This window comes from Furipterus horrens, unplaced genomic scaffold, assembly GCF_987537825.1.
Source record: "Furipterus horrens unplaced genomic scaffold, mFurHor1.1.pri manual_scaffold_6, whole genome shotgun sequence".
Classification (NCBI taxonomy): Eukaryota; Metazoa; Chordata; class Mammalia; order Chiroptera; family Furipteridae; genus Furipterus; species Furipterus horrens.
In genome coordinates this window covers 124,163,658-124,182,596 of record NW_028327176.1, presented here as the reverse complement: position 1 = coordinate 124,182,596, position 18,939 = coordinate 124,163,658, and positions in this window count along the sequence as shown.

Here is an 18,939-nt window from a genome sequence, read left to right as displayed (position 1 = left end):
GTCAGTCTGTTCCTTTTTTCCATTTCTCTGGTTCTATTTTTCTCATTAGATTTCTCTTACAAGTGAGATCGTATGGCATTTGTCTTTCACTGACTGGTTTATTTCACTAAGCATAATATTCTGCAGTTCCATCTATGCTGTCACAAAAAGAAGTTCCTTTCTTTCTGCTGCATAGTACTCCATTGTGTAAATGTACCACAGTTTTTTGATACATCACCTACAGATGGGCACTAAGGCTGTTTCCAGTTCTCGGCTGTTGTAAATAGTGCTGTTATGAATGTAGCGGTGCATAAGTTCTTTTGAACTGGTGTTTCAGAATCCTTAGGGTATATCCCAGCAGTGAAATCACTGAATCAAAATGCAGTTCCATTTTTAGTTTTGTGTGTGTGTGTGTGTGTGTGGAAATTCCATATGGTTTTCCACAGTGGCTGTACCAGTCTGCATTTCTACCAACAGTGCTCTAGGCTTCCCTTTTTTCCACGTCCTTGCCAGCACTTTTTGTTTGCTAGTTTATTAATGATGGCAATTCTGACAGGTGTAAGGTGATATTTCATTGTGGTTTTAATTTGTATATCTCTAATGGCTAGTGATGCTGAGCATCTTTTCATATGTCTATGGGTCATCTGTGTGTTCTCCTTGCAAAAGTGTTTATTCAAGTCTTTGCTCATTTTTTAACTAGATTGTTTTTCTTCCTGGAGTTGCATCATATGAGTTCTTTATTATTTGAAGATTAAAACCTTGTCTCATGTATCATTGGCAAATATATTCTCCCATATGGTCGGTTCCCTTTTCATTTTGATGATGGTTTCTTTAGCTGTGCAAAAGATTTTTAATTTGATGTATCCCATTTGTTCATTTTTTTCCTTTGTCCCATTGCTGTAGGAAATATATCAGCAAAAATATGCCATATAAGATATCTGAAATTTTACTGCCTATATTTTCCACTAGGATTTTTATGGTATCACAATGTATATTTAATTAAGTCTTTTATCCACTTTGAGTTCATTCTGGTACCTGGTGTGAGTTGGTGGTCTAGTTTCCTCTTTTTGCATGTACCAGTCCAGTTCTCCCAGCACCATTTATTGATGAGACTGTCTTTACTACATTGTATGCCCCCTTTGTCAAATATTAATTGACCATAAGCTTCCATTTATATATATCTTCCTCAATGTCTTTCTTCAGCGTTCTATAGTTTTATGAGTATAGGTCTTTTACCTCCTTTGTTAAATTTATTCCTAAGCACTTTATTTATTTTTTGTTGCTATAGTAAATGAATTTTTTTCCTAGTTTCTGTTTCTGATATTTCATTCTTGGTGTACAAAAATGCCATTGATTTTTGGATATTGACTTTATATCTTGCTACTTTGCCAAATTCACTTATTAGGTCAAGTAGTTTTTTGATGAAGACTAGAGGGTTTTCTATGGACGCTATCATGCTGTCTTCAAATAATGACAGTTTTACTTCCTCATTCCCAATTTGGATACCTTGTATTTATTTTTCTTGTCTGATCACTGTGGCAAGAACTTTCAGTACTATGTTGAATAAAAGTGATAAAAGCAGACACACTTGTCTTGTTCCTGATTAACGGAGAAGCTTTTAGCTTTTGCCTCTTGAGTGTAATATTGGCAGTTGGTTTCTCATATATGGCCTTTACTATGTTGAGATATGGTCCCTCTGTTCCCTTTGTTCCCACTTTTTATCATAAATGGGTGCTGGATTTTATCAAATGTTTTTTTCATCATCTATTGATATGATCATGTGATTTTTTTCCCTTCATTTTGTTTATGTAGTATATTATGTTTATTGCTTTGCAAATAATGTACCATGCTTGCATCCCTGGGATGAATCCCACTTGATCACGGTGGATGATCTTTTTAATGTATTGCTGCATCTAGTTTGCTGGTATTTCGTTAAGGATTTTAGCATCTATGTTCATTAGAGATATTGGCCTGTAATTTTCTTTCTTTGTAGTGTCTTTACCTGGTTTTGGGATTAGGATAATACTGGCCTTGTAAAAGATTTTAGGAGTTTTCCATCCTCTTGGATTTTTTGGAACAGATTGAGAAGGATAAGGGTTAGTTCTTCCTTAAATGTTTGCTAAAATTCACCTGTGAAGCCAACCAGTCCAGGGCATTTTTATCTCAGTAGTTTTTTTTATTACTGATTCAATTTCACTAGTTGTTATTGGTCTGCTCATGTTTCCAGCTTCCACTTGATTCAGTTTTGAAGATTGTAAGTTTCTAGAAATTTATCCATTTTGCCCAGGTTGTCCAATTTCTTGGCATATACTTGTTCATAGTAATTTTATACAATCCTTTGTAATTCTGTATGTAGTATTGGTTGCTACTTCTCCACTTTCATTTCTGATTTTAATTATTTGGGAACTCTCTCCTTTTTCATTGATGAGTCTGATTAAATGTTTGTCCATTTTGTTTACCTTTTCAAAGAAAAGTTCCTGGATTCATTGAACCATTTAATTATTTGTTTGTTTGTTTTTAGTGTCTATGTCATTTAGTTCTTCTCTGATGCTATTTCCTTCCCTTGACTCACTCTGGGCTTTGTTTGTTGTTGTTCCTCTACGCCTTTCAGAGTAGGGTTAGGTTTTTTATTTGAGATATTCTATCTTCTCTAGGTAGACCTACATTGCTATGAACTTCCCTCTCAGTACTGCCTTCACTGTGTCCCATAGGCTTTGAGTTGTTGTTTGTTCATTTTCATTTGTTTCCAGGTACTTTTTTATTTCTTCCTTGATCTTATTGTTAACCTATTATTATTTAATAACATGTTATTCAACCTCCATCTCTTTGAATGTGTTTGATGTTTTTCCTTGAGATAGGTTTCTAGGTTCAAGCCATTGTGATCTGAGAAGATGCTTATTATGATTCCACTTTCTTCAATTTGTTGAGGCTTGTTATGTGTCCTACCATGTGGCCTATCTTTGAAAATGATCCATGTGCATTTGAAAAGAATGTTATTTTGCATCTTTAGGGTGAAATACTCTGTTACTATCAATTAAGTCCATTTGATCTAGAGTGTCATTGGTGCCACAATATCCTTGTTGATTTTTTGTTTGGACAATCTATCCATTATTGATAGTGGGGTGTTAAAATACCCCGTGATAACTGTATTGCTATCAATCTCCTTCTTAAAGTCCTCCAACATTTTCCTTATACGTAGTTAGGTGCTCCTATGTTGGGTGCACATATGTTTACAAGGGTTATATCCTCTTCTAGGACAACTCCTTTATGTACTATGTAGTGTCCTTCTGTGTCTTTTCTTATGGCCTTTGTTTTGAAGTCTACTTATTGCTACCCAACTTTTTTTTCATGTTTATTTACATGGAATATTTTTTTCCATCCCTTCACTTTTAGCCTGTGTGAATCTTTTGTTCTGAAATGGGTCTCTTGTGTTCAACATATATATGGGTCATGTTTTCTTATCCATTCTACTACCCTATGTCTTTTTATTGGGGAGTTTAAACCATTTACATTTAAGGTTATTATAGATAGGTGTTTGTTCTTTGCCATTTTTTCCCTTTGTACCTGTGTTCCTCTCTCTCTTTCTCTCTCTCTCAACTTCTAAATCAGTCCCTTTAGCATCTCTTGTAATGGTGTTTGGGTGGAAGTGTACTCTTTAGTCTTTTTCTTTTTCTTTTTTTGTCTGGAAAGCCCTTTATTTCTCCTTTCATTTTGAATGAGAGCCTTGCTGGATAGAGTAGTCTTGGTTGTAGGCCCTTGATTTTCATAACTTGTAATATTTTGTGCCATTCCCTTCTGGTTGGTAGTGTTTGTTTTGTGAAACTAGCTAACAGCCTTATCGGAGCTCCCTTGTATACATTACTAGCTTTTTCTCCATGCTGCCTTTAATATTCTCTCTTTGTCTTTACATTTGCCATTTTAAGTATATGTCTTTTAGCAGGCCTCTTTGGTTCATCTTGATTGGGGCCCTCTAGTTTCTGAGCTTACATGACTTTTTCACTCACCAAGTTAGGGAAGTTTCCTGTCATTCTTTTTTCAAACAGGTTTTCTATCCCTGGATTATTTTCTTCTCCTTCTGGCCTCGCTATGATGTGAATATTGTTACGTTTCATGTTGTCCTTGTGCTCCCTTAAACTATCTTCATTATTTTTTAGGCTTTTTTTGTTTTGTTGTTCTGAGTCTTTTCTTACCTTCTCTTCCAACTCACTGATTTAGTCCTCTGCTTCATCTAGCCTGCTTTTAATTCCTTCTAGTGTATTCTTCATTTTAGTTATTGTATTCTTCATTTCCCCCTAGTTCTTATTCATGGTTTCTATGTCCTTTTTTATTTTTATGTAGTTCCCACTAAAGTCCTTGTAGCTGTCACTGAGTTCCATTAGCACCCTTATAACCAATACTTTGAATCTGTGTCTGATAAATTGCTTGCCAAAATTTCATTGAGCACTCTCTGGGGATTCCTCCATTTTTTTCAACTGGGGTTTTTTTGCTTTGTCTCCCCATTCTAAGTGACTCTTTTGTTTGTTTCTGTGTATTAATTTGATCTGCTTTGACTCCCTGTCTTTGTGGGGTGGCCTTCAGTGTTAGGAGACCTGTGGGACTCTGTGGTGAGGTCACCTTGATTTCCTATGCTGTTGTACTGGTGCTGATAGAACAAAGCAACACAGGAAACAGAACCTACATCAGCAACACCCTCCCCAAACAACAGCAATATCAATGACAAATAAGAAAAAAATTAATAAATGTAGAAAGTGAATAAGAATATTATAAGAAACGTAAAAAAGAATATGAGGTGACTAAAAGAAAAATAATTATGAGAGAGTAAATGGTGAGAAATAATAAGAGTAAGGAATAGAACAGGTGAAGAAAGGGTGGGGTCTAAAATGTAAATTTGAAAGAGAATGAAAAAGGCAAAATGGAGTAAGAAAAAGTAAGATTAAAGTATGAGGTTTGAACTAATAAAAATAACGTTAAAAGTAGGAACAAAATTGAGGAAAAACAACAGCCCCAGCAGTATCAATGACAAATTAGCAAAGAACAACAAATGTAGGTAGAGAATATAATAAGACAGAGAAAAAGAGTATGAGATGACCAAAAAAAAGGATAATCATTTTGAGAGGATAGAGGGAGGAGGATTAAGCATAAGGAATAGAAACATGATGAAGAAAAGAAAAAAATAAAATTTAAACCAAAGGTAAAAAAGGGAGGAAAGAAAGCAAAATGGAGTAATACAAGGAAAGAGAAAAATATGAGATTTGATATAAAAATATTTAACAAATAGGAACAAAATTGAAGAATAATTAACTACAACAGCAAAATCGATGACAAATGAGTGAAGATTAATAATGGAGGAAAGAGAATATGATTATTATAAGAAAGGTTAAAGGAATATGAAATGACTGAAAAAGAATAATGATTTTGAGAGGATAGAGGGAGGAGAAATAACAAGAGTAAGGAATAGGAATGAAGTGAAGAAAGGGAAAAAACAAATTTTAAAATTAAAGTAAGAACATAAGAGAGGGAAGGAAGAAGGCAAAATGGAATAAGAAAAGGGAAGACTAAAACATCAGATTTGAAATAAAAGGTATAGTGAACTAATAGGAACAAAATAGAAGAAGAAAAAAATGTCTAAAAAGCTATGCAAAAGAAAAAATTATGCAAACAATGAGAAAGAACAAGGTAGAATTTGTCTCAGCAGAGTCCAGGGCTGGCCTGCTGACCTCTCCTGCAACCAACTCTGGCAATGTCAGACACCATCTCCATCTAGCTCCAGGCAGCCTGCTCAAGGCTACAAGCAATCCACAGTATTTGGCTGTCTCCTTCATGCTTGGCTGCTCTGGGGTGGTCCTTGCTGTTCTGCCCTGCAGATGGTTCAAGGTGTCTTCTGTACTCCTTGGCTTAAAAAGTTCATGTCACCTAAAATTTTGTTGATTGTTGGGGTTAATTGTTGGAAGATCAGCTGCAAATCTGAGTTAGGGGCATGAGCAAGTGGACTCAGCTTTCACCTACTTGGCCACCACCTTAGGGTCCAGTGAAATAACCCACTCTTGTAGAATGTTCACATCTTAAGGGGAGATAAAGAAAGCAAGGCTAGTATGAACAGAGTAGTCAGTAATAGAAACTAAGTCAATAAAACACAGCATCACATATATCAAGGGAAGGCTTTCTAGAAATGTACTTTTGAGCCAGTTTAATGATGTAGAGAGATTTCATATGAAGATGAAGCAAAAAAGAAATTATGAGGAAATGTTCTCATAATGTCATAATGAAATGATGGAAAGCATTGTTTCAATAGGATAGTAAGGACTGAAGTCAAGCTACAAAGTTAGTGATTTGTGAGGAAACAATGAGTTCACTTCACTTGGTCACTTCTTCCCACTAAAATAGTCTCACTGAGCACCACTGTGTATTCATCCATTCTTAGATTTTTTTTGTCCTCCTATTGGGTCTGGACTAAGGTCCAGTCACTGTGACTGTTTGTAGTCACACTTGAGATCTTGACCCTCTCACCTGGTCCCCACTGTCCTGCACCAAATACTGCCTTTGCTCACCTAAAATCCTGGGAAGACTGTTTTCTTCACTCCAGCTTCTAGAGTGTCTGAAGTAAATAGAGAGAACTATTTTACCATGCAAGTGGACCCTTTCAAAGTCTATGTTTTTAACAAAAACTAAGTCATAAATACTTCTCATAATCTGTTTACTTATCCCTAATTGAATAAAAATCAGTACATGGCCAGCTTCCTAACTTAAAACAAGTATTTCTAAGCTTCAATTTCCTCATTCTAAGGTGGGTATAGTCACAGTTTTCTCATAGGTGATTGTGAATATTACACTTAGTATATAAAAATTTCTTTTCCTAGTTTACAACGCAATGGGTACTCGATAGCTATAATTAATACGATAAATATTAGGCAGATCATTCACTACAGTGTATGTTCTAAAGGTTTTTATTCTCTTAATCTACCCCTCTTTTGTTCTCATGTAAAGGTTTATTGACAATGCTCATTTATTTAAATATTTATTGAGCATCTACTATATCCCAGGTACATGGCTAGGTATGCAGCATGAACAAGACAGTTTCTTACTCTCCTCGAGTTTACATTCTAGAGATTCTGGTAGATATTAAACAACTAAAGAAATGCTCATAACAAAATAATTTTTAAGTAGTTTTAGATGTTATGAAGAAAATAATCAGGTTGATAGAGTAAGAATAATAGTTGGGAGAGGGGAGGGGATGATTATGAGTAGATAAGAGTCATAAGTATAAATTCTTCAACTCAGGTCCTCTACACCTTAAATTTTCTCTCAGAGTCCAACTGTTCTTTCATATCTTCCTCTGCTATAAAAGTAGGATTGTTTCTATTCTTTATTCACAGTCAATCTACATTGAGTTCATTATCTATCTTTTTCACCAACTGTCCCTTACAATTTCTTCTTATATATTTACTTTTATCTTCCTATAATCTTTTTCACTGAATCTGTAATTATAATGGGTCAAAATTATTATGTATATTTTTAGTAAATATTTAAAATTAAAATTTGGTACCTCTATTATCTCATAATAATTCTATTTTGAATATTACAATTTAAACCTACTCTAAAGTTGACCATTTCAAAGACATGTGGTAGCAATGAAAACATGAAACTGTATGCACTAATGATAAATACAAGTAACAAAACAGGGAAAATTTAGAGAAGGAGCTTCTGAGACACCTTGATCCAAGAATTTGACCTGCGGAGACTTAAGCCATCTGCATAGATAAAAATTCTTGAAATAATACAAAGCCAATGGGAAATACAATGTGCAAGTGATATCCGGTCTCATGCTGCACATTATACCCTACATAAATGAGGCATACACAAACCAAACGTGTGAAAGGAAAAAACACATGAAGTTCCCTCCAGGAATGTACTTACACATACACACACACACACCACTGAATTTTCAACTCTCAAAACTACTGGTTCAGTTTTAACTTTGTGAATATTTATAATAGCCCTATGATATTTCTCATCTTTTCCTCTGCTAAATTGTGCCTTCTTGTGCATTGCATGTTTACTCAGAAAAGTAAATACAAAAATTGCCAGTTCAGCCAGGTGGAAAGAGAAGAAAAATGGAGTGTAATTGAAAAATCTTCTGAATAGAATAATATTCACCACTGTTTATTAATCTGTTTAATAGCCATTTCCCTGAGCAAGAAAAAGATTTTTCACAGCACTCCAAATAAGTATTTAGCTGTTGGCTTAGAAAGATTGACTTAACCTTCTCAAGCTTTGTTTCTTTAAGAAATGGTATTCAGGAAGAAGATGCCAGCCAACGAGGTGGAAGCTGAGCCCACTTGCTCCTGCATCCAGCACAGATCTTCCAACAAGTGACCTGAACAGTCAACAGAATCTTAGCAGACATGAATTTTTGAAACCAAGGAGTGCAGAGGAGGCTTTGCATCATCTGGTAAGAGGTTTTATAAGTTGAAGGGGAAATATCCTGCATGAGGTGCCTGCAGCAGAGGAGAGAACAGAGGAGAGAAACTGCAGCTTAGTAGCTGCTGCCCCTCCTGGAGTGGGGGAGAGGTGTCCCCGGTTCCTCACAGGGACCCCCAACCCTAATTGGGAGAGACTTGGAAGGATATACAGAGTCTGGGAGACTCAGTCTGAGCACACACAGCAAGCAGCAAGTCCATAGCTGCAGCGCCAACTGGGAGAATTCAAGAAGAGAAATTCTATTTCCTAAAACTGTCAAGGCACCAGCAGGCTGTGGCCAGCCCAGACTGAGAAAGAATTTTTGTCTTTTGGGGAGGTAGGGTGTGCAGAGAGCCCAGCAGTGGCTCAGCACTGCAGTGTGGGTGCCACATAGGAATTTTTTTAAAGAAGGGACCCCTCATACACATACACAGCTGTCCTGTCACCACAAAGGCCAGAGTGAAAGCACGGTTCATGCCAGAAAGAGTAGAAGGCAGCATGGCGAAAGGATTGTGGAGCCCCACCCGGCGTGGACGGTGAGTGGGGGCCTGTGCACAGAACAAGGGCTTGGATCTGAGCCTCCTATGAGAACAGTGAGCTAGGAGCTGGACGGGCAAGAGGTGAGCATCTGAGATTCTCTGCAGCCAGGCAGTGCCACTCATACCACAGAGTACAAACCTCTGGGAAGGAGAAGGCATGCTCATCCCCAACCTGCAGGATTACAAACTCCACAGAACAGTAAGGCCAGGCTCAAGAACCCCCTGCTGGGTGCATATCCGGAGGGAAACGAAAGAGAATCTCCAAGTGAGCCCTTCATGAACGTTTCTTAGACGCTATATTGGCTCCTCCTTGAGCCCTATTCCACCAAAAACAGGAGAGCGGAGAAAACAGGAGTTGGTGCAGCAAGAAGTATCCAGGGCCTCCCTGCCTCAACTCTTATACAGAGCTGCCAACAGTGCCAAGCCGGTAAGACCTGACCCTTTTACACAGACTGGCCCCTCACATGAAACAGACAACTAATTAATCAGAAACTACACATTATTGGAAATAATCTGGGACAGACCAAGATGTATAGGGCAGGAGTGGGGTAATACACTCACCATCTTTCCTGAAGGCTGAATAGTGCCCATAGGTGGCTGATCCAGGGATCCCACCCTCCTGACCCCACCAGAGGCCCCCTCTGGAAGTGTGTGGAGGTGGTACATGCGGTGCTCTGGGACATTAGCTGAACTGCCCCTATCCTTGTGCTGATAAAAAGCTAGCAGGGCAGAACAGCAAGGACCAGCCAAGCCTGAAGGAGACAGCCACAGACTGTGGATCGCCTGTAGCCTCAAACAGGCTGCCTAAACCTCGCCTGGGACACCAGATGACATTATCAGGGATGCATCCTGAAGGAGAAGACACTCCTGTACAACAGCATACAAGCCATGGTAGCAGCTGTGACTCTTAGTGAGCCTTGCAGAGGGGAGAACCCACCAGTAAATGAGCCAACAACCCAATGCAGTTACACAGAGAACCAATGTAAAGTGCATAAAGGACATCCCTAGAGCATCAAATTCAGTGGTTCAGGAGACTTCACCACTGAGTCCCAAAGGACTATATAATGGTGGGCAGGCTGGGGGAGGCAAAGGGGGAAATAACTGGAACAACTGTAAAACATAAATATAAAAAATAAAAATAAATAAATAAAAAGAGTTGGTGATTTCTTCTGATTCTGTGCTCATTTTCTAGCAGGTGTTTATTCTCAAGATTTAATCAATAACTAAGTGCCAGTAAACATCTCCTTATAAAAAGCCTGCTAATAATCAAACTTAATACCTCAGTACCCATTTTAATTCGTTCTGGAACTCTTGACAAGTGCAGAATCCAACAAGTACTGAACACAAGGAGGGATGAAGCATTTTCTCTTGTCATGACTCATACAAGTTCTAGCAAGTGCGATGAGTCCTGAGTAGCACTGAGTGCTGAAATATTTTTTTTCTCGTCAAAATGCAATGAGTACAGGGTTTCAGGAGTTCTGAAGCCAACGAGAACTGAGGTATGACTGTATATTTAAACCCCAAATCCATTTTTCTTTTAACTTTCATACTTCCATCTCCAAGTCACTGTCAGAGCAGCTTTGCTCTGAGAAATCACCCAGAGACCCCTGTGGAGGCAGGCAATGGGTTTATTGAGGGAACAAAGCAGTGAGGATGGAGGGGAGAGGCAACTCCCAGACCAACTCAAGGGCTCCTAGAAGCAAGGGGAATGGGGAAACAAGGGAATGGGGGGATTCCCGGTCCTCCATGCAGGCCTGTAGGAGTGCCACCCAGACTTCTGCAGGAACGCTTTTCAAACTTGCCAACTGCACATTTTAGTGAGAGTGAGTTTGTCGTATTAGCATATTCAGTAGATTGTTTGCTTCTTGCTGTTGTCACTCTGACCAGATTGATTAACATATCCTTTTGTCCTGACTAGCTTTGCATCCTGGCTACCTCTATATTCTGACAGTCAGCTCCTCCCACACACCCCAGGTTGACTATTCCCTCAGTTACATGGGACAGGTACAGAGGCACTCCTATCTCTCCTTCTACATCAATCTCTGATTGAGATCACTTGGATCCCCCTTTAAAACATCTTTTTTACATGCACTTTTCTTCTGTTTTTAAGCCGACCTATCTTGTATTATTTCATTACCTCCTAACTCTTCTCCTTGATTCTAAACTTGTCCTTCTGTAATCCATTATTTTTACCCCCTCCATATATAGAGACACATTGTTTGTTTGTTTGTTTTTTACACACATTAATATTAAATGCTTCCCATTTCCTACTAAACAGTAAAAAATATGAACCTTAAACTAATTTTCTATGGCTTTCCTTTCCAGGTTTTTTTTTTTTTTTTTCCACTACACTTTTGTCCTACACTTTATTTTCAGAACTTCCAACCCAGTCTTTAACATGTCTTGCATTTTTCTTTAGCTGAGCATTTACTCTTGAGTTTTCTTTCATTTTATTGTTCCTAGACTTTCCCTGTGAAACACCGCTACACATTGTTCCAGACTCACCTCTATTATTACCTCCTCCATGAAGCCTCTCCACCTCTATTCCTATTAATGACATCGCTACCTTGTCCAGATGCCACAGTGTTTAGTTTACACTTTAAAAAAAATTAATTAATGAATTTATTTTTGTGGGGGGGACCCCCGCTCTGTAACAATTCATCCCTCTCAGACTTAAGACCCTTCATAATCTTATAAAGGACAATGGGCGAAGGTCTTGAGCTCTTCTCACTGCTTCAAGCTGGACATGGTCATCATCCTACCTACCCTTGGGTCCAAAAATTCCTAATAAGAGTGGGGGTGTGGAAGGGAGGGTGGTCTTTCCATGTGAGGAAGGATCGTGCAGACTCCAGGTCAGTTGGCTGTCCCCAGACAACAGCGTGCTTAGTTTAACAGGCTGGCATCCTTGTTGTATTCTGGGGGCAACAGATTTGGCAACAGAGTTAAAAGACATCATTCAATCCATAACCACTAGATGACAAAAGGCAGGGATTAATTTTTCAATGTCCAACATTAGGTTAACAAAAGGCTTCTTTGGAGGAAGGTGTGCAAGGCACGTCACACTTGTACGAAACCCTTTTGCCCACTATGCTTAGTTTGGGCTCAGGGAATATTCTCAGTTTCCCCCTCTTTAGACCTCTGGGCCCTTCTTGTTCAAGCCTTTAGGATAGAAAAGAGAAACCAGTTTTAAAGTGAAGTCCACAGACCACCCCATACTTCACCAACCCAGCCACTTACTTCAGGCAAACCTTTGAGTCTCAGGAGGCAGTAATGCAGACAGAATTAAGTGAGGTCTATACATACAGACAATCACTCAGGTAATGAGATCATAGGTTTATGCCCTATGAAAACAGAACACACATGTTAATTTATGCAATATAAGCCACAAACCAGTCTCTAAATCTGTAAGACTGTCTTATTGGAAAGACATCCAGTTGCAAGGCATTTGATGTTCTTCTTGCCTGTAAATTAAACATCTTTGATGATACCACAGACATATTTTAACTTTCAAATCAAAACAAACTTTAAGTGAAAATAAACTTGAAAGACAGCTGCACTACTTCATAGTCTACCACTGAGTATTTTGATTTTCCTTGAATCATGATTTTTCTCCTTATGATTACTCTCCTTATCATTAAAGGGACTGCATTAAGTCCAGTTTTAATTTACCCTGTTTGTTTGCATAAATACAACAAGAGCAGCAAATGATCACGTATGATCTTTACATCTTTGCTGGAACTTACACAAGGAGCATTTAGGGTGACCTTCAGTCTGCCCTTCAGGGCACAGAACCTGAGCCACATACCTAGCATTCAGCCTGGCCTGTAGTCACCTGTCTTTTCCAAATCCTTCTGGTTTTCCATTGTGCCTTAAGGTCCCTTCTAGCCATCTTTCAGGAAAGCAACCTTTGTTCCTTCCCTGGAAAGATTGCTATGAACTGCACAACCAACCAATATACCAGGCCTTTTTTCTCGTGGGCTTTTATTACCTTCAAAAGTCAATCCCAGTTCCGCAGGACTTTTTGGTAAAAACCAGAGCTCAAGCATGCCTCCTCTAGGCATGACATTCCAGTCAAAATATTGGTCAACAAAACTTCTATTAACAACTGATCTTATAAGTTCTATGCAAGTAATCTTGTGTCATTACTTCTTCAGAATGCCAAATTCCGGAGGGATCAGGTAGGGAGAAAAATATACAGTGTGAAGGGAAATCCTTGTCCTTCTAATATTCACTAAAACTGCATTTTCATTCTTTATATATATTTTTTGTTCACTTTCCTATATGTGAGGGGTTTTTTGGGGGGATTTGCTGGCTCATTTATTAATTTATTTTGCTTTCATTTTTTTTCCTCACTAAAAATTTTCGTTTGTCTGTTTTTATATTACAGTTGTTCCACTTTTTCCCCTATTGTTTCCCTGCACCCTGCCTACCCTTTCTCCCACAGTAAATCCGCACCCAGCTTTTTTTTCATGTCCATTTGCTCGAAATATTTTTTTCCATCCCTTCACTTTCAGTCTTTGTAGATCTTTTGTTCTAAGGTGGGTCTCTTATAGACAGCATATATATGGGTCATGCTTTCTAATCCATTCAGCTACCCTATGTCTTTAGATTGGTGCATTTAACCCATTTACTTTCAAGGTTATTATCGATAGGTACTTATTCATTGTCATTTGCCCCCTTTGTACTTGTGTTCCTCGCTGTCTCTCTGTTTCTTCATCTTCTTAAAGCAGACCCTTTAGCATCTCTTGCAATGCTAGTTTGGTGGAGATGTATTCTTTTAGCCTTCTTTTGTCTTGGAAACTCCTTATTTCACCTTCCATTTTGAATGAGAGCCTTGCTGGGTAATCTTGGTTGTAGGCCTTTGTTTTTCATTGCTTGGAATATTTTTTGCCATTCCCTTCTGGCTTGTAGTGTTTCTGCTGATAAATCTGATGACAGCCTTATTGGAGCTCCCTTGTATGTTATTAGTTGTTTCTCTCTTGCTGCTTTCAGGATTCTCTCTTTGTCTTGAATGTTGCCATTTAAATTATGATGTGTCTTGAAATGGGCCTGTTGGGTTCATCTTCATTGGGACCCTCTGTGCTTCCTGGACTTGCGTAACTTTTTCTCTCATCTAGTTATGGAAGTTTTCTGTCACTAGTTTTTCAATCAGTTTTTCTATCCCTTGTTCCTCTTCTCATTCTGTTATTCCTATGATATGGATATTATTGTGTTTCATGTTGTCCTGCAGCTCTCTTAAAACCTCTTCATTCTTTTTCAGTCTTTTTTCATTTTGTTGCACTATCTGGGAATTTTTTCTATATTGTCCTCCAGCTTGCTGATCCGATTTTCTGCTTCCTCTAGTCTGCTTTTAATTTCTTCTACTGTGTTCTTCAATTCATAAATTGTATTCTTCATTTTCTCCTGGCTCTTATTGATAGCTTCTATGTCCTTTTTCATGCTGGTATAATTCTCAATAAGTTCCTTGTAGTTTCCCTGGAGTTCTTTGTAGTTTTCTTTGAGCTTGATAGCTCATTGAGCTTCCCTATAATCCATGTTTTGAATTCCATGTCTGATAGTTTGCGTTCCTCTATTTTATTTAGCACTCTTTCTGGGGATTCCTCCTTTCCTTTCTATGGAGGGTTGTTTCCTCATCTCCCCATTTTTGTGACTCTTCTTGTTTGTTGCTGCTAATTAGATTGCTCTGCACTTCCTGGGTCTGCCCCTGGTGGCATCAGATTGTGTACCAGTCTGGGCCTAGACAGCCTGTTGGAGACTACCAGAGATCTACTGCTTTTGTCTGTCTCCTTTAGCTGTTAGTCTATTCAATCTGTGATCAGCCATCAGGTTTAAGCACCAAGGGTGATGCAGCTTAATTCCTGTAGGCAGGCTTTTGCTTCCCCTCAGGCAATAGTCTGCCTGCAGTATGGGGAATGAGTCAACACTGGGACCCGTTTGGCTGCTCTCTCAGTTCTCTCCTCAAAGCCACTGCCCCATATTATCCCCATATTATCCCCAAGTGTCTCTAGTCCTCTCTGCCATCCCTCTGCTTGAGCCCTCCCTCTGCTTGAGCCTAGGGTAAGTGGGAGCCAAAATATTTTCATACATGATTCATTTAAGAGCTCTTTGTCTCCAGCTGTTTCTCTCTGGCTAGCAAGAAACCCTGTGGCTTTTTGCTTTTCACAGCTGGATACTATTTTACTTTCCACTCTGTTGCTGTAGGCTGGGAAGCCCAGCTGGGAGTTTAGACCCTGCCCTTCTCAGGGGGAACTCCCGGCTGCTGAGCTGTTTCTCAGTCCCTTCAGCTGCCACCTGTGGGAGCCCAGCCAGTCCTTTCGCGTCTCCGCACTTTCTAATGATCACGTTGTGATGAAGCAGCCTTTTCTGTCTCTCCGTGGTTATAAGACTTCTCTCCAGCTAGTATTTAGTTGGTTTTTCCAGGTGATTTCTCCAAAATTAAGTTGTAATTCCAGATTGATCCTGGGAGGAGGTTAGTATAGCTTCCACTTACTCCTCCGCCATCTTGGATTCTCCCAGTTTATACATTTTATAGTGTTTGTATTAGATAGGTATTCAGTTTAGTGGTGAAAAAGAAAGGCTCAGGAATCAGATTACTTGCTGTGTGGCCTCTGGCAAATCACCTGGTATCTCTTTTAGTTCTTTTATTTATCCATAAAAATAAGATTATTAATACTTACTTCATTGAGTAGGTCATGCATGCAATTCTTAAAGGAGTGTCTAGGTCAAAGTAAGTATTCAATCAATGCTGCTTATCATCATCAGCATCATTTTTCATATTATAGCTGTCTGAGCAGATGAGCATCTGTGTTTCCTGACACTGAGCTGCCTGAGGGTAGAGAATATATCTCCTTTATTTTTGTGTCCTAAATCATAGCACAGAAACATGAGACAATATTTTCCGGAAGTTTAATTGAAGTAATAAAAGCAAGAATCGGAGAGCAGCTAATTTGAAATGTATCTATGTAACTTTTTAATACATAATGCTGACAATTTGAATGACTGGCAAATGTTATATTCCATTATCAGAAACTGAGAGGTGGTAGGGTTAATTGTTCAGAAACGCACTTGATTTTAAGAATAAAACATCTAGGTTGTAGGAATTTGTATTTGATAAATACTTGCAACTCCCCTCACCCCCTCAAAATGTTCATAGATTAGAATGTGTTTTGGCTTCACTTCTGTTAAGAACTATGCTACAAAGATGTTAAAAAGTAACCTTCCCTTAAGGTATAAGATTTTAGATGTTTGCATTCTCTCTTTGATACATCCAAGGCACAAAAGCCAAACATAAAGCTGTTTGGGGGTGAATCTGGGCAAAAGTAAGTAGTGAAATAAGCTTGGATTAAACAGCTGGAAGGCAAGCACTCCAATGGCAATCATCTGGGACAGGTACTCCTGCTACAATGAAAGTGAAAATAATTTTAAGATGTTACTAGAATTCTATATTACTTTGCACCAAGGCACTAAACCACTATCTTTCTTTGTTGTGTGGTGTTTCTGTGTTATATTTTATTGAAAAAAGACCCTACTCACTTTTGGAGCTACCTATTAAAAATGTGAGCAAATTTTTTAAAAATAGAGAGTGTAAGATAGACATCAAATCTACTTTCCATGGCAATAACCTGCCTTACATTAATGTCACATTCTAATGCCATTCATTCTAACCTCCAATAAGACAGTATAATTTTTTAAAATTTACAACAAAATGAAAACTTGTTCTTGAATTATGTGTTCCTAGACATTCTTTTTGACATCTTATCTTGGTTATTAGACTTGTAGACATCTGAGCTCTACCATTGCCTATATTCTTGTTTTATACAGTTTGTGGCTCTCTCAAAAGTCTTAATCATGAGGTGGTTGGTAATCCAAGTATGTTTTCAATATGTTTCTATTGTTATTAAAATTAATGACACCTAGCTTATTGAGGGTGATGCTTTATAAATGTATAGTCAGATATCAATGAAAAAGACTAATAATAGTGAATTATAAATGGAAAGTAATCTCTTAACATAAATTAATAAGCTGTAAGAAATTGATATTTATTTCTTTTGCTGCTTCATTACACACATTAATGCCTTACATGAAAAGCTATTACATATTCCTTAAACTCTGGCTGGATCATTTGTCAAAACAGGTCATATGAAAAAATTCTTTGAGATCTTCACTAGTCTTTTGTTAACATAATTTTGGTCAAACATCAGTTTAAATGTTTTGTTTTATTCTCTGTATTTAAATTCTAGCTTAATAATTCAATATCTTTTGAGAAATAGACAACTTAGCTCATATGTGGCTAATGTTTTTTTTTTCTTTCTTTTTTTTTTTCTTCTTTGTATTGAAGGTTGTGCTTGTGAGGCAGCTGTGAAGTACCCCTTATAACTTGTAAATAGGGGTAATGGAATTGTTCTTTGAAAATTAAATTATAGAATTAATAGATAGTGGATCAGAGCAGAGATATGTAGTCATCTGGAAAAAAATAAATATACTGGTAGTGTCAGAGCAAGACTTGACTGAATTACATTTAAAAAATCTAAAATGAATAATAATAGTCAGTGGGGACATGATTCATCAATAAAGTCATGAAAACTTGACCCAGAGGAGCAAACATTGGCTGTGTCCCTTCTTAACACAGAAAGCACATATTGGCCAATAGGTTTATTGTGGAAATTATTCTTCAGGCCATCACTTTAATTATATAACTTATTTTTGTTGTGATTCTACTCTCACCAAGCACCATTCCCATTAAAGTTTGACTTTCCTTAAAGGTCTGCCTTTGGGAGTGAGAGATGGTTATGCTGATGTGTTTAAGAAGGTAGGACAGCTGTATTTCTATTTATAAATTGGAATTCTAATATAATACATGATTCGCTGACTACTAGGTGAATGAAGTCCATCTTCTGAAAGATGGATTGACCCTCAATGTGCTGACATTTAGGGTTTTTTCCTCCAGCTTTATTGAGGCATAACTGACACATAATGTTGTGCAAGTTTAATGAGTACAGCATGATGATTTGATACACATATATTTGCAAGATAATTACCACAATAAGGTTAGTTAACACATTTATTACCTCACATAATTACCTTTTGTTTGTTTGTGTGTGTGTGCATGTGTGTGTGTGGTGAGAGCTTTTAACATCTACTCTTAGCAACTTTCAAGTATACAATACAGTACGGTTAACTATAGTCAACATACTGTACAAAAGATCCTCAGAACTTAGTCATCTTATAACTGAAAGCTTATACTATTTAACCAACTATACCCATTTCCTTCACCCCTATTTGCTCTCCCCTGGCAATCACCAATCTACTCTTTTGTTTCTATGAGTTTGGTTTCTTTAGATTCCACATAGAAGTGAGATCATACAAATTTTCTCCTTCTCAGTCTGACTTATTTCCCTTAGAATAGTGCTCTCATAATTCATCCATATTGTTGCAAATGGCAAGATTTCCTTTTCTTAAATGTCTGAATACTATTCCATAGTGTGTGTATGCCTATATATTAAAATATATACTAATGTATATCACATTTTCTTTATACATTAATCTATAGATAGACACTGAGGTTGTTTCCATGCATTGGTTATTATCAATATAGCTGCAATAAACACTTGGGGTGCAGATATTTCTTCAATATACTGGTTTTATTTTATTTGTGTATATACTCAGAAGTGAAATGGCTGGATCATATGGTAGTTCTATTTTTAATTTTCTGAGCAACTCCCATGCTGTTTTCCATATTGGCTGTACTAATTTACATTTCCACTGCATGAGGGTTCCCTTTTCTACCCATCCTCACTAGCACTTGTTTTCTCTTCTTTATTTGATAAAAGCCATCCTAACAGATATGAAGTGATATCTCATTGTAGTTTTTATTTGCATTTCCCTGATGAATAATGACATTGAGCATCTTTTCAAGTATCTGTCTTCCTTTGAACAATGTCTATTCAAGTCCTTCATCCATTTT